General features: G+C 40.7%; 1 protein-coding gene across 3 annotated transcripts in view; it reads right to left on the bottom strand.

Moving 5' to 3' along the window:
• WDR72 (WD repeat domain 72) overlaps positions 1-20,835 on the bottom strand; it is a 239,468-nt gene extending 218,633 nt beyond the window's left edge. For all 3 annotated transcript variants that reach the window (XM_066276258.1, XM_066276259.1, XM_066276257.1), the window contains exon 1: positions 20,770-20,835. The gene's annotated coding sequence lies outside the window, so the exon portion shown is untranslated. The remainder of the gene's footprint in view (positions 1-20,769) is intronic.
• Positions 20,836-24,857: the final 4,022 nt, after the last annotated feature.

Genomic DNA, 24,857 nt, shown 5'->3' with positions numbered 1-24,857 from the left:
ACTGCTTCACCACTTCTTCTCTCCCCTTTCTTTCTCTCTTTCTCATTCCCTCCCACAGCTATGGCTCTATTGGTTTGATCTTATTGGCTCTGGGTGCTGAGGATAGCTCTGTGAGCCTGTGCCTCAGGCACTAAAAATAGCTCAGTTATGAACATGGCCCTAGACAGGTAGAGCATCATTCCCGGACAGGGGCTTCTAGGTGGATCCCAGTCAGGGCACATGTGGGAGTCTGTCTCTCCATTTCCCTTCCTCTCACTTGGAGAAGAAGGAGGAAAAACAAAACACTTTCCAGGTGTATGCATTGTATTAGAAAGAAAATTATAACCTTAAAAATACATATTAAGATGGAAAATTAATGAGTTAAACAACCAAATTACAATCTTTTATAAAAGTATAGAGTAAATCCAAAGAATGAAAGAGAACAAAACAGATAAGACTATACATTAATATAATAATAATTTTGTTTCAAATTTACAAAATCTAAATTGAGTTCTTTGAAAACAGAAATAATATAATGAACCTATGGCAAATTTGATAAAGAAATTAAAGACACCAAAAAATAATATAAAGAAAAAATGAGTGTAACTAAAATTATTATTTTAAATGGGAATATTATAAATAGCTGTATACCCACAATTTGGAAGGGTAAAGTGAAATAATTTTTATAAATATATATCTTACTAGAATTGAATCAATATAAAATACAACTCTGATCATTAAAAATGGGGTAGAGGAGTAAAACTACACACATAGGCACACACACATTCTAGCAAAAAGTTTAGATTGAATGTAATCTTGGGGAATTAGCAGGTACATTTTCACATATGAAAGCACACAGGGCAGACCACATAAATTCTTCTAAATAAAATGACAGCTCATTTGAATTCACATCAGCAGATTAAAGAGAAAGGGAGCAAGAAGCAAAGAAAGAAGACACATGACTTCCAACTGAAGCAAGCACAGGAAAAAAAGTGAATCACAGCAAAAAAAAAGAAAACCCATAATATCTGGCAATCCTGGGGCTCTTGCATGGGCAAACCACCCCAAATTTCTATCACTTCTTGATGGCTCCACTGCATTTCTGTCCAGAATAGCTGCTCCCCATCATGATACTGACTGGCTGAATGAAAGATGAAAGTTACCCAACATACTTTGTTTAAGCTGGCAGAAAATCAGAAAGTAGTAGTTTTAAAAATTTCTAAAACATAAAGTTAAATGGATCAATTTTTTAATCAAAACGTATACTTTTTGGGAATGGCTCATTGCATAAATTGCAGATAAATGTGATATAAGTTAAGATCCCATCACTGGGAGTGAGAAGGACCTGTGTAGGTGTGTGTTAGCAATCTGCTATTAAGAAACACAACTGTCTTTTCACCACAGCTGCTGATACTACAGTGACAGTCATCATTCAAGAACCACCTGTATTTTGACCTCCACTCTTGGCTTGACTGTGGTGTGTTTCTGAGAACCCAGAGGTGGTAGAAAGGGGAATGCTCATGCTCACAGTGCTCCAAAGGAAACTGTGCATATTTTGTCTACAGGCAATGTGCACTTGGTTCAAGTCCAAACATGTGCCTGTCACCTTTTCAAACTTTACATCAGAAACTGTAGTCATGGAAATTTGTCTAGTCTGTAACAAAAACAAATTTGGGGAACATTTATTAGGGAATTAATATATTTCTAATGATTAACTAATATTATACCAAAATTAACTACATCCTGAAGTGAGTTTTTATATCCCAGTCATTCTAAATAATTAGCTTCTCTTACTGGAATCATTGTAACATTGTCCAACCAATAACCAGCCTCTTTGTATTACTATGGTTTTGTATCTTCCTTAAAATTATCTTCTTTGCACTGATGTCTCCTAATGAAATCATATAATTCCCTAGGGACAGAGACCAGGCTGTGTACATAGAGCCTGGCTCAGACTGGGTACTTGATAAATATTCTGTTAACCAAACTGATCTTGATGCTTCTTTCTTTTATATCCTTTGTAAAAAAAAAAATGGGAATAATTTCTTTATTATTATTACAAAACAAACAGTGCCTAAAACACAGTACTATGGACTGAAAAATAATAAATATGGTTTGAATAAACTCATTTCTTTATAATTTTTAAGCTTTCTATTCCAAAAGGGAGGAAGTAGATTAAGAGTATGAATTTTAAATTGGGTTAGAATTAAGCGTGAGTCATTTTAACCCCTTGAGCTTCAGTTTCCTCATCTATAACATGAGAAATATAACGATACCTAGTTCAGGGTACTGTGAGGGTGAAATGAGAACATGAGTGCAATGTAGAGCACAGATGGTATTCAGTCAATTACTACCATTTTAATTCTAGCTCCCCAACCTTGGGATAATAGCAACAATTACCCACAGCAAACTTCTTCACCATTACACTTTTGCTGTATTCTCATTATATTAAATTCATTTCAAATTCACTAGATTTTAAATTCTCCTCCAAAGAGAGGGACTTCTTTTTGATTTGTCCACTGCTATATTCTCGGGGTGCAGCAAAGGGTTTAGGACAGGCAAGCACTCAATAACTATTTGCTGAATGAATGAATGAATAAATGAATGAAGATATACAATATAGTTTAAAGACTCCCATCTAGTAAAGCATCCACTCCCTCAAATATTTGCAAATGTTTAATACCTACCAAAATACAGGACACTTGGAGTTTAAAAAATTAAATGTCAAAACATTTCATAGATTAAAACTCTTAATAGTCAGATATTTCCTAACACATCTGAATTAGAAAATGAAAAGCACCAGCCCTGGCTGGTTGGCTCAGTGGTAGAGCGTTGGCTGGGCGTGTGGATGTCCCGGGTTTGATTCCCAGTCAGGGCACACAGGAGAAGCACCCATCTGCTTCTCCACCCTTCCTCCTCTCCTTCCTCTTTGCCTTTCTCTTCCCTTCCCACAGCCAAGGCTCCACTAGAGCAAGTTGGCCCAGGAGCTGAGGACAGCACCATGATCTCTGCCTTCAGGCACTAAAATGGCCCCGATTGCAATGGAGCAACACCCCAGATGGGCAGAGCATTGCCCCCTAGTGGGCTTGCCAGGTGGATCCTGGTCAGGCCCATGTGGGATTCTGTCTCTCTGCCTCCCCGCTTCTCACTTAATACAGAAAGGAAAAAAAAAGAAAAGAAAAGAAAAAAGAAAATGAAAAGCACCAAGACCAGAGCCACAAGAAACCAGATCTTAGCTAGAGTTCATCTTGAACAACTGAACAATCTAGTTTGCTAAATGTGGTTGAAACAGACCTGGAATTAAGACACCTCGTTCTAGGATGGCTATTACCACTGATGACATTTATTTCTAGATTATAAAGGTATATGTAGTAAAAATAAGGATACCATCACCTGTATTGCCTACATCTCAGTATTCTTATAAGGAATAAATTCATAAAATAAATATAAGCAAATGGGTATAATAGAAATAGTATGCTATTATTATACTTTGCATATGTTACTCATATTATAAACTCCCATAATCTAGATTTTGAGCAAGAAGTTGCCTTGGGGATCATAATCTAATCCCCCTAATTTATAAGAAAGCTCACAATGAGGAGTGTGGTCTATGTGACTTGTTAAGATCATTTGAGACTGTGAGTCACTAAGCGAATTGTAGTGAAAATAAGTCATTGATTAAAAGGACGCACATCTCAGAAGTCACTTTACTAAGGTGCTCTTTCTCTCTTTATAGTGCAGCAAAATTTAAAGTTACATCTGAAACTTAGTGCATCACTATCAATACGAGAGAGTGTAAATCCATGTGTTCTGAGACCTCGTACAATTTTCCAGGAATCTCTAATCAAAAATAAATCTTGCCTGACCTGTGGTGGAACAGTGGATAAAAGATCAACCTGGAGTGCTGAGGTCGCCTTTTTGAAACCCTGGGCTTGCTTGGTTAAGGCACATACGAGAAGCAACTTTCTACCCTCTTTCTCTCTTTCTATCCTTTCTCTAAAATCAATAAGTAAAATCTTTTAAAAAATAAATTTCAAAACAGTCTATTGTAGAATCTCTAAGTTAAAGGGAAACTTTGCTATGCAGGAGGATGTTATGCCCCTGACAGAAGCATACTGCCCCCTTTCAAATAACTATGTGCCTAGATGAGTTGTAAAATCTTTGGGGAAAGATTACAAACCTCTATAACAGTCCTTAATTTATAATTATTACATCTTAAGCTTGAGTGCCTGAATGATACTTTGCAATGTCTAAAACAAGACTATGGTCTTACCAGGCAGTGGTGCAGTGGATAGAGCGTCGGGCTGGGATGACAAAGACCCAGTTTCAAGATTCCGAGGTTGCCAGCTTGAGCACGGGCTCATCTGGTTTAAGCAAAAGCTCTCCAGCTTGAGCCCAAGGTTGCTGGCTTGAGCAAGGGTTACTCGGTCTGCTGAAGGCCCGTGGTCAAGGCACATATGAGAAAGCAATCAATGAACAACTAAGGTTTCGCAACAAAAAACTAATGATTGATGCTTCTTCTCATCTCTCTCCGTTCCTGTCTGCCTGTCCCTGTCTATCCCTCTCTCTGACTCTTTCTCTGTCTCTGAAAAAAAAAAAAAAAGAAGAAAACTATGGCTAGTACATACCTAACAGACATAGTGCAATACTCTGGACATGATTACAGGCCCTTAAATGATTTTTCTGTTCCATTTAAAGGCAATTTAAAATAAACACTTCCATTAGGAAAAGCAATGGACATTAAAAAAGAAACACTTGCACAGACAGAGATACTGTTACAGAGTATATTACAAAAGTTAAATTAATTTATCTCATTTGGATCTAGTCAAAGTATTAAGTCATAGTACCAAGTGCAACACTTAGATATTGATAAATTGTATTTTGTAACTTGTGTAATCAATGTTTTATCATATAATCAGTATAGATATTGAAATAATTATGTAAACACACACATACAAACTGTATTCTCAAGTGACTCTCGAATAATTTTTATACAAATGTTTGACTACAGCCTATCCAGATATTACAGTAAATTGTCAGGTTGAGAAGACACATGGCCTTCAAGAAGCTCTCAGTCCACAAGTAGAACACCTATGTACATAAATTATATACCAGTTATATAACTTCATATGACATATGGGAGCTAAAATTAAAATATTAGTAATTTACTGAATACTGTTCTGTGTTCTACATAATATGCATGCACTCATTTCACCCCATAATACCCTGAGGTAGGTATTGAGAAAAATTGAAGCTGAAAGGGCTTAAATGACTCACATTTAATTCTAACCCAACTTAAAAAGTTCATGTACTTAGTCAACTCCCCCCCTTTTGGAATAGACAGCTTAAAAATCAAAAAGAAAAGAGTATATTTAGCCAAGTATAAGTTGTCCTAAGAAATATTGTGCTTGTATATGTCCATGTGTGATATTTGACACACGAGAAAATTATTGTCTATTGCATGGAGCATGCGCATAAAAAATTATTTACTGTTTATTTGAAATCCGAATTGAACTGGGTTTCCTGCAAGTATCCTAGGGCCACTGGCAACCCTGGGCTATAGAGGCTTGAAGATTTCTATCAACCTTTCCCCTCTTCTACAAATGAAAGAATGCAGGCCCATGAAAGTTGGTTACTTGACCAAAGTAACTCAGAAAGAGAGTGGCTGAGCAAGAATTAGAACGAGGTTGTCACCCATACACCATGATAAAGTCAACCCAGACTTCTCCACCAGAAAGTCTTAGTAATCTGCTAAGCAAAAATCTTAGCTATGTTGGTAGTTCCTTTAAAATTTATTTTCTAAACAAAATAAACAAAAAACCAAAAAGTCAAGCAAAACAACAATAAAACTTGCTGTGCCTTTAGGCTCCAATATAGCCTCTTTTGCCTTTAAAAACTGGGCTAACACTTGCTACATAAATACACTATCTGGCAAGTACAAGAAAAGACAACATGCCACTCATGACAGCCCCTATCCTCCTTCTCAACTTCATCTTCTTCCCTGTACTAATTTGTTTTTATCTTTCTGACTTACGTGGCGCCAACAGAAAAATGAGTGGTTAGGAGCTGGTGTCTACTGGACATTGAAATTGTTCACCTTGTCATAAGTAGCTTTCTTCAAGGATGTACCCAGACATGGAGTCTCTGCCTACCAGCCTCAAAGAGACAAATTTCAAAACCCTTGACTGAAGAAAGCCAAATAAAAAATACAGTGGATGAAGACCTCAGTGACCATGCATCACAATAACTTCCTGAACAAAGTCACACCTGTGAGGAAAGTAAAAATAGCCTAGTAGTTAATAATATAAGCTTTGAAATAAAAACAGCCAGATCTGTGGTGGCGCAGTAGATATAGAGTTGACCTGGAACACTGAGTTTGCCAGTTCGAAACCCTGGGCTTGCCTGGTCAAGGCACATACGGGAGTTGATACTTCCTGCTCTTCTTTCTCTCTCTCTCTCCTGTCTTTCTAAAAATGAAGAAATAAAAACTAAAAAATAACTATTAAAAAAAAAACTTTAAAAAAACAAACAAACCTGAGTTGAAATATCAGATCTCCTACTTAGAGTTGTGTGACCTTTTGCAATTCCATCTCCTAAGTGGTGAGAAATCTTACTACTTCTTCAAAATTTATACCTGGATGTTGTGAAGTACACAAATAAATGACCTCATGTTCTTTCTTTCACAAAAAATAATTTGGGCATGTAGAGCCCGGAAAGAGTTTGTTTCTAAATTTAGAGTTTAGATTAAAAGAGTGTGGAATGTTAAAATTTGTCAAACTGTACACTTTAAATGGGTGAAGTTTATTATATGTAAATTACACCTCATAAAGTTAAAAAAATAAAACAGAGAAAGTGGAGATCAGAGTTTGCATGATGTCACAAAGTTAGCTAGCCTAAGTGGCAATAAATTGGGAGAGGGCAGAGATGACTTTGGGAAGGAAAAGGAATAGAAGAGAGCTGGAGAGAAGGTATGGGGGCGTTAGGGTAGGCCAGAGCGAGGGCTACTGGGACCACAGGGGAACATGAAGCAGGCAGCCTCAGGGTTCTGTGCACAGCTGGAGAGAAGGTATGTGGGCGTTAGGGTAGGCCAGAGTGAGGGCTACTGGGACCGCAGGGGAATATGGAGCAGGCAGCCTCAGGGTTCCGTGCACAGCTGGAGAGAAGGTATGTGGGCGTTAGGGTAGGCCAGAGTGAGGGCTACTGGGACCGCAGGGGAACATGAAGCAGGCAGCCTCAGGGTTCCGTGCACAGCTGGAGAGAAGGTATGGGGGCGTTAGGGTAGGCCAGAGCGAGGGCTACTGGGACCACAGGGGAACATGAAGCAGGCAGCCTCAGGGTTCCATGCACAGCTGCAGAGAAGGTATGTGGGAGTTAGGGTAGGCCAGAGTGAGGGCTACTGGGACCGCAGGGGAACATGAAGCAGGCAGCCTCAGGGTTCCGTGCACAGCTGGAGAGAAGGTATGGGGGCGTTAGGGTAGGCCAGAGTGAGGGCTACTGGGACCGCAGAGGGAATATGGAGCAGGCAGCCTCAGGGTTCCGTGCACAGCTGGAGAGAAGGTATGGGGGCGTTAGGGTAGGCCAGAGTGAGGGCTACTGGGGCCGCAGGGAAACATGAAGCAGGCAGCCTCAGGGTTCCGTGCACAGCTGGAGAGAAGGTATGGGGGCGTTAGGGTAGGCCAGAGTGAGGGCTACTGGGACCGCAGAGGGAATATGGAGCAGGCAGCCTCAGGGTTCCGTGCACAGCTGGGGTGTTCTCAGCAGATGGAACCCCTATGCCCCAAGAGTTGTTTGCAGATGCTCAGGAAGCAAAAGAACTTATTTAATCAGATCACTCCTTAGAAAAAGGAAAGCAAACAAGCAAACAAAACCCTAAAGTTTCTACAGTCAAAGGCTGCCCAAGGCATATTTGAATTACACATAAAATTCCACCAGGTCTGCCCAGTGAAGCATGACTATTTCACAATTAACCTTAACCAGTATCAAAGCCATACTCCTTCAAAAATTTTATTGAGTGATTTGATTACCTGATTCTTAAGAATCTCTAGAAAGTAATGTATTTTAGGTCAGGAAATACTTTGGTAAGTAAAATAACCCAGGTACTAAGTGAAAAGTTAAACAGATACGCAAATTAATCTTGTAAATTTCAAACACCCATGATCTGGAACATTCATAAAACAGAACAACCAAGAAACCACAATCCCTTTCACTGTATAGATGAAGCTTCCATCACAATTCTCAGCAATCCTAGCCTTGTGAGAAAGGTTTTCACAAAGTACTAAATTACCTACAAATGTCACCTTCTTGTACATTAAGTTGCAATGCAACAAAGATCACACAGCCAAATTAATACCAAGTGTGTTTCATTTACAGTCCTTGTCAAAGAGATAGTATTAGGGTGGTTAAAGAAATACAAGGGCAACTCAATTCTCTCTAGGTGGCTCCTTCATTTATAGTCAAACAGTGAACAACTTAATAGACTTCTAATCCATTTCTAATACCTTAGTTATAGGCTTTAAGAAGTAGATAGACTTTCTTTTAGTATATTCTATATCAGGGGTCCCCAAACTTTTTACACAGGGGGCCAGTTCACTGTCCCTCAGACTGTTGGAGGGCCGTACTATAAAAAAAACTATGAACAAATCCCTATGCACACTGCACATATCTTATTTTAAAGTAAAAAAACAAAACGGGAACAAATACAATATTTAAAATAAAGAGCAAGTAAATTTAAATCAACAAACTGACCAGTATTTCAATGAGAACTATGCTCCTCTCACTGACCACCAATGAAAGAGGTGCTCCTTCCAGAAGTGCAGCGGGGGCCGGATAAATGGCCTCAGTGGGCCACATGCGGCCTGTGGGCCGTAGTTTGGGGACCTCTGTTCTATATAAACCATGCTGAATTTTACAAAATCCTTTTTTTTTTATAACTTAGAGGTATGTAACATGAACAAAATATCACTATTCTAGTCTATTCTTTAAGAAAATCCAACAAATATTTATTGAAAACCAAATGTATTGAAGGAGGTGGGTTGGGCTGCAGAGAACACAAAGAACAGAAAACACAGTCCCTGACCTCAAAGTACATATTTACAGTGAGTTATCTTATGATAAGTTTTAACTTAGTATTCCTGCTATTAGAGAAAACATTTTTCATGAATTCTATAAAACTTATTTTCAATCTTGGGTGGGTGATTTTTTTTTTTTTGCCACACTTAAGTATAATTTGCAAAACTATTTGCCTCATATAGGATTTTAAATTAAGTATTAAATTGAACAATTTTTAACAACTTGGTGAATTGGGGGAAAATGGCTGTGTTAGGCTTGCTCACAGATTTACTACTAAAGCATTTTGCCTGATTGGTGCATGGGTGCAGGGCAGCGCCACGTGTGTGTGGTCTATGCAAGGCTGCTGGTGCTTGCCCGGGGCGACGATTCTCCCAGATTGCTCTCCCGCCACCACCATGAGGTGAGGTTGTCCCTGCTTCCTTGTCCTTACTGCAGATAGATTTTCCTTTGTTTATTAGTTCTTTTCCATGTGTTGTTTCTTTTTGTTATTTATTTGTTCTCCTGTCTTTGCGAGCCTCCAATAACCGGGTATGGCCTGAAGCTTTCCGGCTCCGCAGTTCCTCTACTGTCTGCCCGAATTCAGTGAGAACCTGCCTGGCCTCAACCACCTGCATTACCATGAATAAGGTACACTTATTTTTTTTTTTTTAAGAGAGAGAGACAAGAAGGGGGCAGGGGGAGAGATGAGAAGCATCAACTTGTACTAGCTTCACTTTTAGTTGTTTATTGATTGCTTCTCATTTGTGCTTTGACAGGGGAACTCAAGCCAAGCCAGTGACCCCATGCTCAAGCCAGTGACCTTGGGCTTCAAGCCAGCGACCTTGGATTTCAAGCCAGTGACCTTTTTTTTTTCTTTTTTTGTATTTTTCTGAAGCTGGAAATGGGAAGACACAGTCAGACAGACTCCTGCATGCGCCCGACCAGGATCCACCCGGCACGCCCACCAGGGGCAAAGCTCTGCCCACCAGGGGGCGATGCTCTGTTGCCTGGGGCAGAGACCAAGGAGCCATCCCCAGCGCCCGGGCCATCTTTGCTCCAATGGAGCCTTGGCTGCGGGAGGGGAAGAGAGAGACAGAGAGGAAGGAGAGGGGGAGGGGTGGAGAAGCAGATGGGCGCTTCTCCTGTGTGCCCTGGTCGGGAATCAAACCCGGGACTTCTGCACGCCAGGCCGACGCTCTACCACTGAGCCAATTGGCCAGGGCCAACCTTTGGGCTCTAGCCAGCAACCTTGGGATCATGTTGATGATCCTGTGCTCAAGCTGGCGAGCCAGGACTCTAGCTGGCAAACCTTGGGTTTGGAACAGGGATCCTCAGCATCCTGGGCAGATGCTCAATCCACTGTGCCACCACTAATCAGGCTAAATTAAGTTGTTTAAGTTGTTTAAGAACAAATTAAATTATTGAAAAGTCTCTTTAGAATTATTTCAATTATTAATATCCATAAAACTAAGCAATATAATATACTGTTAGATTTTTTTTTCAGAACACAGATTAAAACAACTTGTGATACAAGTTTTCTGTGTACTAACTAAAATCATACTGGGGAACATGTTGCTAATCCATTCCCATACTGAATTCTTTTCCTCTACATTTTCAAAACCTCACCCAAACCCAGACAATTCCTTGTACCCAAGCACTCTTAGTTGTTGATTCTTCCTTCCATCTAACCAAGAAATCCTGGCATTTAGACATAAGTGAATTTCCTCTCATCATTTCAACCTTCTGTATCTTTTCCTTATTTTTAGCTTATTTTTGTAAGATAGCTATACTAATCTTCTATAACATTTTTTATCTTTACCCTAAATCTATCTTCTATCACTCCTTTTATTAACTCTATTTCTTGTATCTTCATTTGGTCTCTCTCTTCCTTGGTTGCCTTGCCTTTACCTTAATACATTTAGTTAACAAATATTTAGCCTGGCCTGTGGTGGCGCAGTGGATCAAACGTCGACCTGGATCGCTGAGGTCACCGGTTCAAAACCCTGGGCTTGCCCAGTTAAGGTACATATGGGAGTTGACGCTTCCTGCTCTTCTCCCCCTTCTCTATTTCTCTCTCTCTCTCTCTCTCTTCTCTAAAATTAATAATTAAAAAAAAACACAATATTTGAGTACCTACTATGTACTACAGATTATGAAAAATTCTAGGATGTGGACCTGAAAGACAAAGACAGTCACAAACCTCAAAGAGCTCACCAGTGTCTAAGAAGATAGGTGTGACCTGAGTCACCACACATGTAATCAATGTCATGTAAGGTAAATGTAAGTATTTGGGGAAAAAAACATAGGTAGAGTTTGAAATCCAGTATGAGAAGAATTTCCCCAGGGAGATAACATTAAATGTGATACACTTGCTCATATTGTGACTCAGCAAGTTCCTTATTACTCCCGACTTTATTTTACTCATCCACAAAATGGGAATAACCTCTACCTTATTTTCCTGTAATAAGACTAAGAAGAAAGTATGGAACCCAGTGGTGAGGCCCTAGAGATCATCAGCCTGAATTGAAATGCCGATTTTACTACTTTTTGTCCTTGGGTAAGTTACTGTACAGATGCATGCTGGATTTCTCATAAATAAAATATAAATAAATAAATAATTATATCAATCTAAGAGTTGATATCAAAGTAGGATAATTGAGAGAAATCTTTGGGTAGTAAGCATTCAATAAATGTTAACTGCTATTATTGGCAGGTTTCTTTTTTTTTTTTTTTTTTTTTTTTTTTTTTTTTGTATTTTTCTGAAGCTGGAAACGGGGAGAGACAGTCAGACAGACTCCTGCATGCACCCGACCGGGATCCACCCGGCACGCCCTCCAGGGGCGATGCTCTGCCCACCAGGGGGCGATGCTCTGCCCCTCCGGGGCGTCGCTCTGCCACGACCAGAGCCACTCTAGCGCCTGGGGCAGAGGCCAAGGAGCTATCCTCAGCGCCTGGGCCATCTTTGCTCCAATGGAGCCTTGGCTGTGGGAGGGGAAGAGAGAGACAGAGAGGAAGGGGGGGGTGGAGAAGCAAATGGGCGCTTCTCCTATGTGCCCTGACCGGGAATCGAACCTGGGTCCCCCGCACGCCAGGCCAACGCTCTACCGCTGAGCCAACCTGCCAGGGCCTGGCAGGTTTCTTAAATCTCAAAATCTGTGTATAATTCCTGATAAGTAGTACAATAAGTAGAACACTTGTCATTTATAATCCTTCATTTTATTATTCATAATTTACAGTTGATTCCATCTACTAATGAGTTAAGCAGGGGAGATGATGATAAAACTATATAGGTACCAAATTGGTAAAGTAGAACAAAACCTACCACCTTCTCATCAGTTATGGGTTGAATTGAGCCTACTCCAAAATTCATAGGTTGAAGTCCTAACCCCCAGATCTTCAAAATGTGAGTTTATTTGTAAAGAGAGTTATTGTAGATAGAATTCACTAAATAAAAATGAGGTCATACTGAATTAGGGTGGTCCTTAATTCAATATGACTGGTGTCCATATAAAACAGGGATACTGGGAGAAAGACACACTCAGGGAGAAAGCCATGTGAAGATGAAGGCAGAGTTAGGATGATACTTCTACAAGCCAAGTAACGCCAAATATTGCCAGCAAACCTCCAGAAGCTGGGGGCAGGCATGGCACAGATTCCTCCTCACAGTCCTCACAAGGAAGCAACTATGCTGACACCCTGACTTTGGAGACACCTTGATTTCAAACACCTCACCTCTGAAACAGTGAGGTAATAAACTTCTGTCACTTAAGCCAGTCAGTTTGTGACAGTGTGTGTGTCTTGGCAGCCCTAGTAACCTAATACACCATCTGGCCGATTTTGATTCTCCCTAGTAAGAATGCACGGCTTCATGCATGTACCAATTCTTGAAACATATATTTAAATTTTAGTCTGAATCACATAATTAGTCATACAGTAAATTCTGTTCTCTACTTTGTGTAATAAATCTCCTTTCTACCCACATTATAGGTTCCCTGTTTTTTTTAATTATTCATTTATTCATTCAACAGGTTTGTATTAAAAGCCCCAATTTTAAAAAGATGAGAAAACACAGGTTTCTAACCTCTAGGAATTCATAATCTATAAATCAAGTCATAAATATATAAATAATTGATGCAGAGTAGGATGCAATGAGTATTTCTAAGGAATAAGAGAAAAGCTCACTTCATTCTCAATGTTGCCAATGGCATATCCCTTACACTGACGCTTCCCTCTTAAAAATATTCTGTTTTTCCATGAGCCGTTGTAATTATGATAATTCTCCTTTCCTCTCAGAATAAACATGGAAGTCACTTCCAGAGGCAGAAATGTAGACTTATGTAGACATTCCTATTTGGAGAAACTACCCTAATGCCTGTGACTAGAGTACTTTCTGACTGCCCACAAAACAAGGATATCTCTGCTAAGAAAGCCTTTAAACCCACCCTCTCACTAGGATACTAACAGAAGCTTGGCCAAAACAGATTTATGTAACTTGACCTGTGGTGGCACAGTGGATAAAACATTGACCTGGAATGCTGATGTCGCTGGTTCAAAACCCAAGCTTGCCTAATTGAGGTATATAAGAAGCAACTACTATGAGCTCATGCCCCGCTATTTCTCTCTCTCTAAAATAAATAAATAAAATCTTAAAAAACACACATATATACATCAAGAAAGCTATGGATGTAGAATTATGTGATAGTTTGGAAAGAATATTAAGAAGAGAGCTAGGACTTGAGAGTCATAATCCAATAGAACTTAAAAGCCTTACTGGAATAGTCAATTTTTAAAAAAGATACTTCCAACTCATTCTAACATCAATTCAAGACAGAGCAAGTGAGCTATTTGCAACCATTCTCATCTTTATGGATTGTCTGTCATGATCAAAGGCAAGTCCTAGCTCCTTTTGATATTATCTTACCTCTACAGCCTTTTCCCTAATCCTGGCTCCTTCCACTTTTATTATTTCAGAACACATCCTCACCTTCTACTTTAATTGTCCTTTCCCTTTTTTCTAGTCTTAAGACATAGTGTTATAAATCCAATTCTACAAGTGTTTCACTGAATGGTAACTAGAATCATGGGCATTTCAGATGTGCTGGGAACGTTACCGTGTATTATCTCATTTAATAGTGCATGCACTGTTGGTATTATTAGGAAAGGGGGCTTGGTAAATCTAAGTCTCTTGGCTTGGGTAACATCTTAGATCTTTCTGACTTCAAGCACCATCCTTCCCAGTTCTCAAAGGGTTTGAGAGTGAAAATACACAGTGATGACATCACTCACTGCTCATAGTTTACAGTTCCTGTTCACAGACAAGCCAGTTCACCTATTTCTCTATTTTTAAAAACAAAACAAAACAAAAACAACTGAGGTTCAACCACAGTGGTGGTTAAGATGCCAAATCACTCTTTACTCTGAGGGTATATGTAAAAGTAGATATTCTCTACTTAATCTCTAAAACCTATTCATTACACATGTAGACATGCATGCATGGGCAAGAGTGTTTTCAAACCATCAGGACTTAATACAAAATGGCAAAAAGGCCCACAGTAACACCAGTGCCATGGAGCAAGACTCACAGTACAAGGTGAGATTTCTACACTGCGACTTCAATGCAATGAATGTTAAGAGAAGCCAACAGAAACCAGGCAAATGTAGTATTTTCTGATATGTACTGATCTCTGCTTATGTTACAAAAAAAAGTCCCTGGCAAGAGGGACTTCACTTTTCTCTACTCTAGTTTCTACTGACCAAAGTCACTATCCAGTGGTATCAAGAAATTCTGTCCCTGGGGCACAAATAAATGCCCAACTCCCATAGGTCATGGGTATATGTGAACTTGAAAGGTCTGGAATCGATCCAAGCCATTTTAACTAGCAAAAAACTACCTAGTAATGCCTTGTTTGTATTTCTTGGAGGAGGGACAGCAGAAACACTTATTTCATTCCACACAATAATTCACCAGAATCAGAGGGAGCACAGCGAGGGCAACAGCATCTCCCAGCTGCTGATTATATCAAAGGCTTGCAGCACAAATTCAATTTTATGATGTTAATCTCGGCCTGCCACTCAGAAAATTTTCTCTGAGGGATACGATTTTTCTCTGGATTTCATTTTAAGAATGATTTTCTTCATCCACAATCAATAAAGATATGTTTTCATCAAAAGACTCTATTTTGGTAGAATTCAATTGGCTATTTCAATCCCTTTTGGTGACACAATATTAATTAAAATAGTTTATGTTGCACTTCAACTGGAAAAAGAGGCAGTGAAAAGCAGCTACTCAGAACACATGTTCTAGACATATGAACACGGAGGGCAGAAAATAATTTTCTCCTTCAGGAGACAGACATTAGCTATTCAAGAGAGTTGCTCTGACTTGGTTTATATCTGCGATCTCACAAAAAGAAGAAAAGAAAAGAGTTCTTCCTTTTTGTATTTATTGTTCAATAGGAAATCAAAATGCACATAAAAAAAAGGATGATTCAAATGCTCACCCCCCAGTGCCTCAAGAAGATTAGAAAGTAAGTGTCTGTATGCCCATGAGACATGATGGGGTATTATTAATCACAATCACTGTTTCTCTTAACTAAAAAACAAACAAACAAAAAAGGATATATAATGCTATTAAAATTTATTTTCAGTCACTAAATAGTGATTGCTGTTGAATACACTGTACTTTTCAAAAGCAAACATGTAAAAGTAGCAGTTTGTCACATTTAAAAGAGAGGAAAAATTATAAAATGTGCTACAGAAAATAAATGAATTTTGTTTTAACAGTGGTTTCAAAAGTAGTATTTACAAAGCAAGTATTTACACTTAGCAAGTATTTACAAAGCATGTACTGTGTGTCTGACTCTGGTCACCCCCTTGAGACTGAGAGGAAGGCCCCAGTTCCTGGCCCACAATGCTGACAGGACCATAGAACCACCATCACCACAGTGAGAAGGGTTGAGGCATGATTCTTGCAACATATATGGAACACTTATGCGAGGTTCTAACCCCGTCTGGGAAGATCAAGGAGGGCTTCTCAAAAAGAACTTTAATTACTACAATATTCAGCTGGTAATTTACATCCACAGTTAAAATATTTAAGATAGCTTAGACTCTAACCAGGTCTCTACAGGCAGTCTTTATATTTTCATAGTCTTGAAATTATTTATCCATTATAGTTCTTAACATAAAAAGGTGGTAATGGACTGTTAAAAGATAAGAGTTTATTTGAGCAAAAATAGATTTGAATCAGGCAGCATCAAACTGGAAGAGGTTAGAAGTGCTCCACCTACAGGATGAGCTCAAGGGAGAGATTTAATAGAGAAAAGGAGGAAGCAAAGTAAGGAAATTATTGATTGGCTATATTTAAATGTGCAATGTTTTCTAACTGAGCATGTACAGGAATGTCCACACTTATATATGTGATGGGGACGCTCACCTCAATGTTTATGCATGAATTTCCCTGAATAAACATAAATCCAATCCTTTGGGGTCAAACCAATCACACACACACACACACACACACACACACACACACACACACACACACACATTGTCTTCTAGCTCACAATGCAATACTTTCCTTATAAAATCTTCTTGGAGTTGTTTTTTGGCCAGCAACTACTGAGTGATTGGACCTGGTTCAGTCTGGTAACAGAATCTTCAGAGCTGGAACTAAACTTTAACTCCTTTTGAGACAGGATAGTAAAAAGCTAGGAAAATTCCTTGGCAAGTAGACTGGGGAAACTGAGACACATAGTTAAATAGGGCTGAGAAATTTTCAACCAGCTCATAAATTGAAAAGTCTTATTTTCCCTAACCAAGGAAGCTTAGGATCAAATGATTTAGACATTCCAGACCCTGCAGGGCAGACCCATCTAAATCCTGGTCCCTTTCATGTGACACTCTGAGCCTCCCCTGGTTGATATGTAGAACTTCTCAACTCTCAACTTTCCTTTTTCTACCTTTATCAGAGCTCATATCACTGCTCTAATTCTTTCTCTCTAGTACCTGAACTATAGTATGAATGCTTAGAGGGCAGGAACAAGGCCTTTTTTTCTTTATTTTCTGCTGTCAGGTAGCTTCACATATACCAAAAGGTTAAAAAATTCTAACAGAAAAGTCAAACAATGTTTTAGTTATGAATAAATATGATATGGCTCCAAGAATTGCCTCTTCTTTGTTCTTCCCTGAGGCAAATCAGTTTGTAAATGACCATCTTGACTGTAGCTCTGAGGTCTACACAAAAGGCAAAGGATAGATGTAGAAAAAGCATCAGTTTGCTGGGTCTTCACAACTCACTCCTGACTCAGAGGAAACATACAGTCAATTAACCAAAAGGTTGATTAATTAAATTAATTACAACTTCCTCATCCAGCACTTACATATTTTTTAAACACCCATACAAAGGACTTGACATTTTTTCAGGTTAAATATCATCTTGTAAAAGAAAAAGAAGAGAGGGGTTACTGTTGAAAACAAACAATTCCTACTGTGAAAAAGAAAACCACAGGCCCAAAATGGCATCACTCATGCTAAAACCCATAATACCAACCTTAGAGTTAATACTTGATCTAATTGCAGTTTCAACACTCCCAGAAACATAATTTTAATCAGTCTGCAATTTTCTAGTTAACACCAATGAGGTAATCTGTTATGTGGGCCCTCTCCATTCCCCCCTACCCCACAGAAAGGGTTCATTTGCATGATAAAAACCTTTTTCCCAAGAAAAGTTGTTCTTGCTTAAGAATAAAACTTTTTGTTCATTTGTTAATAACTTCCCTGCCTTACCTTTCTTCGCATAAAGAACTTGCATTAGGCCCTGGCCGGTTGGCTCAGTGGTAGACTGTCAGTCTGGCGTGCAGGAGTCCCGGGTTCGATTCCAGGCCAGGGCACACAGGAGAAGCGCCCATCTGCTTCTTCACCCCTCCCCCTCTCCTTCCTCTCTGTCTCTCTCTTCCACTCCCGCAGCCAGGGCTCCTTTGGAGCAAAGTTGGCCCGGGCGCTGGAGATGGCTCTATGGCCTCTGCCTCAGGCACTAGAATGGCTCTGGTTGCAACAGAGCGACACCCCAGATGGGCAAAGCATCGCCCCCTGGTGGGCATGCCGGGTGGATCCTGATAGGGCGCATGCAGGAGTCTGTCTGACTGCCTCTCCGTTTCCAACTTCAGAAAAAAATACAAAAAATAAAAATAAAAATAAATAAAGACCTTGCATTTTGTACAACCTTTAAGAGCACTCCTTGTTGCTAGATGGGATGCTGACCCATTCATTAATCTCTTAACAACACCAATTAGAACCTTAAATTTACACAATTGAATTTTGTTTTCTAACATTACCATTTATTAAGTTACAGACACTACGCTACTTATATTATTAACATCACTTCATTTGATCTTCATGACCCTAACCATTATTATTACTTTTATTCTAAACTTGAAAATGAGGCTTGGAGAATATATGCCCAAGGTCAGAGCTAGAAAATGGAGAGATCTATTAGTCTCCAAAACTCAGGCTCTTAACCACAGCACAACACTGCTTACTTAGCAGGTTAGGGGCAGTGCCCAGAATGTTAGGACACCCTCTGGAGATGAGAGCCAAACTCTAGAAGAGATTCTTCTCTAGAGCCATGATACTTACCTCTAGAAATAAGGATTTGGCTTTTATAGAAAACTTCAAAGCGATCTGAATGTCCTATAGTAAAACCAACAACAACCTCCTTATTTTGAAGACAAAAATGGCACACATAAAAGTTAAGAAACTTGCCAGGTCCTCAGAATTAATTTGAGAACTTGCCAGGACTTCAAAGCTGACCTGGTACTAGAACTCATGTACAGATAGTTTTCTTTTTTTTAAAGATTTTATTTATTTATTTTTGAGAAAAGTGACAGAGAGAGAAAAAAAGACAGAGAGAGAGAAGGAAGGAAGGAGCAGGAAGCATCAACTCCCATATGTGCCTTGAGCAGGCAAGCCCAGGGTTTCAACTGGTGACCTCAGCATTCCAGGTGGACACCTTATCTACTGTGCCACCACAGGTCAGGAGGTGCACAGATCCTTTTAGTCCTGACCCCTATTTTCTCTCTCTGCCCCCAATTCAGTCTAGAGCAGAACTAAATAAAAAAATATTATTAACGGGAAAAAATAACTATACATTCAAAACAGGGCTCCAGAAAAATGTCCTTTATAATGCATTGACAGAATTATTAGTAAAAGATGCCACATATTGTAAAGCTATTAAAGAACAGAAAGAATAAGTGAATTTTCAAGATACAAAGACATTTGGCTGCAGAAATAATGAAACCTTAAAATATTCCTAATATCATTATTGTCAAGGTTCCATGAAGTTATTTTATAACTTAAATGAGCTTCTATTGCATTCGGCCTCTGTTAACCAGAATCTCAGATTTCTAAGACATTCATTTCATTAGTTAGAGATTTCACACACAGGGAGAGGCTTAACAGTCAATATTTGGTTAATATTTTGTTGATATTATAATTTTAAAATATCTTTCCCCAAAAGAGGTGAAAATATTGGAAATCAAGAGTCCCAATTTTTGCAGTTTAAAAAAATGCTAATCACAATACTGGACCATTTCATGGGCAGTTTCTTTTTCTCTTCTAACTCTTTAACTCTTTGGTTTTTGTTGTTGTTGTTTGTTTTTACAAGAAACACTATTGGTGCATTTTAATATTGAAGGAACTTAGCAAGACTAAGGAACAAGTCACAAGACTGAAATAATCACAAGTATTTGCATGGTAATAGTGGTTTCAGTCTTCTCCCCAGGTGGAGAGTAACAGCACCTGTAAGGTAGGACTGGGAGGAAGTGGGGGACAGAGATAGGAAAGGTGAGGAAAAGAACCCTTTCTAAACCCTTTCTTCAGGTAAAAGTATTTCCAACATGTGACTTAGTCTCCAGTAGGTGACCTTGAACACATTTAGGATAAAACAGGGAGAAAGAGGAAGAAAAAGTTAAGGTCACTGTACTGCAACTTTCTCTTTAAACCTTAGAGAATTTTTAGTACCAAAAATGTGTTCTAATGAATGAGGGCGAATAAGAAAGAAGCCGTTGCTGAAGGCAATGTTCCTTTACCATGTTTTCCTCAGTGCAGACATCCCCCCCCCACACACACACACACACATCCCTTGATTTTCCTGTCCCTCGTCCAACTTTACAAGTGACAATATTCCTCTGTCCTCATTCTTTTTGCTGGCTAACCTGCAGGTGCGCTGGAAGAAAGTTTTCTCCAGGCGCCCCTCACACGACGGCCCCGAGCCATCACACCTGCTCTAAGGGCCACGGGACGGTTTTCCTGGCTACGGAAATCAATCTGGAATTAATTCAATGGACGCGGGTTCCACAGAAGTCTGATTTCTGAGTCTCAGGGAACTGTCTTAAGGGGATGGTGGGTCTCGAGGTCGCTGGGAGCCGGCTCCTCCCAGGACCACAGGGGAGAATACTGAGGCCCTCGCCCCACGCCATTCTCTCCTCCCCCACCACACACGCGCGCGCGCACACACACACACACGCACACGAAAAGACCGACTTGACAGATGCGTGGCTTCGGTCACTACTGCTGCGACATCAGGACAACAGTTTTTCCACGTGCAAAACTTGGAGCAAAAGAAGAGGCTGTACCCACTGCTACCCGCGCGCTCGTTCCCTCCCCGCCCCAGGGTCGGAACCGCCGGTTCACACGGGCTCCGAGAGCCGACGAGCCTGAGGAACCCAGGGGCGCCCGCCTTACCCGAGCCAGCCGCGGAGAGGCGGAGCGGCCCAAGCCAGGAAGCCAGGCGCTGGCACAGCCGGGCGGCGGGACAACCCTTCTGGACTGCCTGGCACCGCCCACACCACGCCCCGAGCCCGCCGCCGGCCGGTCACAGCGCGGCCCCCGCCTTCTTGGGGCCTGGCTCCGGCTCCCTCCGGCCTCGGCCGCCCACTGCTCCCCCTGCCCCGCCCTGCGGTGCCGCAGCTCTCTCCCTGTCACAGGCCGTGGCGGCTGGAACAGGCTTACCCACAGCCTTCCAGGTGCCCCGTCCGTCCAGGGCCGGAGAGAGTTGGCACTAAGGTGAGGAAAATTAAGGCAGGCCAGGTGAGCTGGCAAGGACTGGAACCCCCAAGCCTCTCAGTAAGGGATGAGAGGAACACCCCCTCAAAACCGCACCCTCTTGCAGAGAAGAGTGAGATTCGAGGTACTTAGAATGGGTAGAAAATTCAACATGGGTACCAGTGTCCTAAACAGCCCAAGAACAACCGACTGAGTAGTTTAGAAAAATGGGAGGGACAGTTTGTTTTTCCTCGTGTTTGTCAGTTATTTCACTCAATCTTTCAAACCCTCTGGGCAACTTAGTCATGGATTCTTGAAGCAGGTGGGGAGAGATGTTAACCACTCTCTCTGCACTGATCCCTGGTTTCCCAAATACTAAGGGTATTTCACCAGGCACCAGTGGTACATTGGCTCTGTGGTCGAAGTTCACAGATCCTGGATCCTCCTGTGTGAACCACCTCAGGCTAGGACACTCCCCTCATCTTCACTCAGAAACTTCACTTACCCCCACGGTAGCTGTTCTTGCAGTTCACTCTCAAGAGTCCTCTATTCCTCTGCCATAACCCCAGTCACAATTTACTGAGCTGCTGGTGGCACTGGCTTCCCTGCTTGACTGTCAACGCAATCACATAATAAGTACATAATGTTGAATGGTGACATGCATGTGACAGGCTTTTAAGGCATCTACTGGTCCCAGTTCTTTAAGTCTTAAAATTTAAGATACTTCCCTCACCTATCTTCACCATATAAATCTCAAGGATCTTATTTCAAAGTTAATATTTCCATCTCCTCCTCATCCTCAAGTCTTCATCCTACCTGTTGAGCAGAGTCTTCTCCATTTTTCATAGAAGTGCAGGTGTGGTATGAGCCTGAGACTTGATTCTTCTTATCTGAACTCTACAATAACAAGCTCTGTGGTCATAAGTGCCCTAAACCAGTGTTTTTCAAACAGTGTGCTGCGGCACACTAGTGTACAGTGAGACATTGTTCAGGTGTGCCGTGGGGAAATTAAACATGGGTCCCCAAACTACGGCCCGCGTGCCGGATATAGCCTGCGGAGGCTATTTATCTAGCCAGCCAGCTGCCAGACGCCTCCAACCGAACATAAACATTCCCCTCACAATCCCTCCAGCTATCAGCGACAGGAAGAGTGGAGGCACAGGGAACGCTCACTGACCAATCACCTTCTAGGATTCATCCCGACCACTAGCGATGAACCAATAGTAGGCCGCCTCTCATCCACACCCAGGAAGGTCCCTCTTGGGCTGCTGCGCACTTGTCATTGTGTGGCCACAGCGAGTAGTTGAAGCTGCTACTCCTCCCCATGGTCCCGATTTCTAATCCTGGTCAGGACTGGATGTAAATGTTGCCACCACTAGATGAAGCCTCAGCCTCAGCTGGTTATGTCTATCCTGATGGTGTATATAGATATTTGACCTTTTTCTTTTTAAAAGAGGCCCCCCGCAGAGGGTGTTATACAATGCATCACAATGTTATCTAACTTTAAAGCTAAAGTTTGCTGATCTTCCTTTGGATAGTTTTTGGTTATCTGTTGCCAAGGAGTTCCCCATTCTGGCCAATAAAGCTATTTTGACATTGCTCCCATTTTCAACCACATATCTATGTGAGCTTAGCTTCTCAAGCTTGACTGCGATAAAAACTAAAAACAGAGAGAAACTGAGAACTGTTGAGAAAGAGCTTCGTGTGTGTCTTTCTACCATTCCTGCCAGGATATCCCTTTTGTGTTCATCGAAACAGGCCCAGGTTTCACACTAAGTGAGTATAAATACATTTAAAAACTATATTATTAACTATATGTATAATATGTACTGTGTTAGAGTGTCATTTTGTGTCATTTTGGTAGGTGGTGTGCCCCAGGATTTTGTAAATGTAAAAAATGTGCCGCGGCTCAAAAAAGGTTGAAAATCACTGCTCTAAACCTTTCTGAGTCTCACATCAGGGCCCTAGATACTTTTAGGACCAACAAAAATGTAAAGAAGGGCCCTGGGCGGTTGGCTCAGTGGTAGAGCGTCGGCCTGGCGTGCAGAGGTCCCGGGTTCAATTCCCGGCCAGGGCACACAGGAGAAGTGCCCATCTGCTTCTCCACCCCTCCCCCTCTCCTTCCTCTCTGTCTTTCTCTTCCCCTCCCACAGCCGAAGCTCCATTGGAGCAAAGATGGCCCAGGCGCTGTGGATGGCTCCTTGACCTCTGCCCCAGGCACTAGAGTGGCTCTGGTCACAACAGAGTGACGCCCTGGAGGGGCAGAGCATCGCCCCCTGGTGGGCAGAGCGTCGCCCCTGGTGGGCGTGCCGGGTGGATCCCGGTTGGGCACATGCGGGAGTCTGTCTGACTGTCTCTTCCTGTTTCCACCTTCAGAAAAATACAAAAAATAAAAAATAAAATGTAAAGAAGGGATAAAATAACTTTTAGTGCGAAGAAAGTTTATAATTAATTATTTGGTCTATATTTCAGTGCAGTTCTTGACACTGTTCAACTGTACTCAGCCATGTAAGCCTGGAAAACTGGAAGAGTTAAAGAATCTTCCCACTTCTTTGTGTTGGGGAAATGGTTTAGAGCAAGGAATCATCCCTCCTGAAAGGACTTACATAAACTACTGATAAGACTTGCCCTATTTATCTATGATAAGCTGCAGACAGACAGACCCTTTAAATCCCATCAGTTTTTCTTTCTTTGTTTATTTTCTGTTTTGGGCCTCATTTCTATCTATAAAATGGAGAAGTTGGATTAGATAGCCCAATATTTTTTCTGACTATAAAACTAATGAATGCAGAAGCAGAATTTACTAAGAAAAGCAAATCAGATCTTACAGACCTCAATGAGAAGAGCAATCTGGCAGGTGAGAGCCAAACAGGAAACTTGCAGGCATTTGGTCTGGTTAGCCTGGTATTGTTGCTGTTATTTTTTAAATTGGACTTAGTATCACAGGCTTCACTACTCTTTATAGTCTTCTCCAGTTATATTACATGTTTTGCCTCTGAAGACAATTACTTTGTGCCTCTAGAATATTTTGTGCTCTCAGAGAAGAGTAATCCAAAATTACAAAATTAATTTGAATTATAAAAATACCTCCTCTCTTTCCTCCTGCCACATAGGGATAGGCAGTCAGGATGGCTGCCTATGATGGCTGCCTTAATCTCTATATGATAGGATTCAGGAGTTTTAACAAATGGACAAACATTTCATTTATACTTGAAATGTGTTTCTTTGGTGATAAGATGCCATCCAGTGCAACCCTCTCTCCTTTTTAAGCACTGAAAGATTTTTACCAGATAAAATAAGTATCCCTGGAGGATGTATGGTAATTCAACTTCAAATCAGAATAGAGTCTCTGACATATTAGAATACAAAAATGAATAGAAATAATGTGTAAGGAAATTAATTTGGTCATTTCTAGGAAAAAATAAAAAACAACTTGATAGTTTTAATACATATCCAAAATTCTATGAGACTCATCCCTTTGCTAGAGCCTAATTTCCCCCTTTGAGTGTGGCTATACTTTGTAACTGCCTTCTAACAAATAAAATGTGTTAGGAATGATGGAGAGGCATATATCTACATCACAAAATGGCATTATAACTTTCATTTTATTCTCATTTTGTTGGATCACTCTCTCTGGAGAAAGCCAACTAACATGTTGTTATAACATTCAAGTAGCTCTATAGAGAGGCCCAGGTGGTAAGGAATTGAAGCCATCTACCACTAGCCATTATGGAACTGAGGCCAGGTCATATAAAGATACCATTATGGAAATGGATCCTCCAGTCCTA

Source organism: Saccopteryx bilineata, chromosome 4, assembly GCF_036850765.1.
Source record: "Saccopteryx bilineata isolate mSacBil1 chromosome 4, mSacBil1_pri_phased_curated, whole genome shotgun sequence".
Classification (NCBI taxonomy): domain Eukaryota; kingdom Metazoa; phylum Chordata; class Mammalia; order Chiroptera; family Emballonuridae; genus Saccopteryx; species Saccopteryx bilineata.
This window is presented reverse-complemented; position numbering and strand designations above follow the sequence as displayed.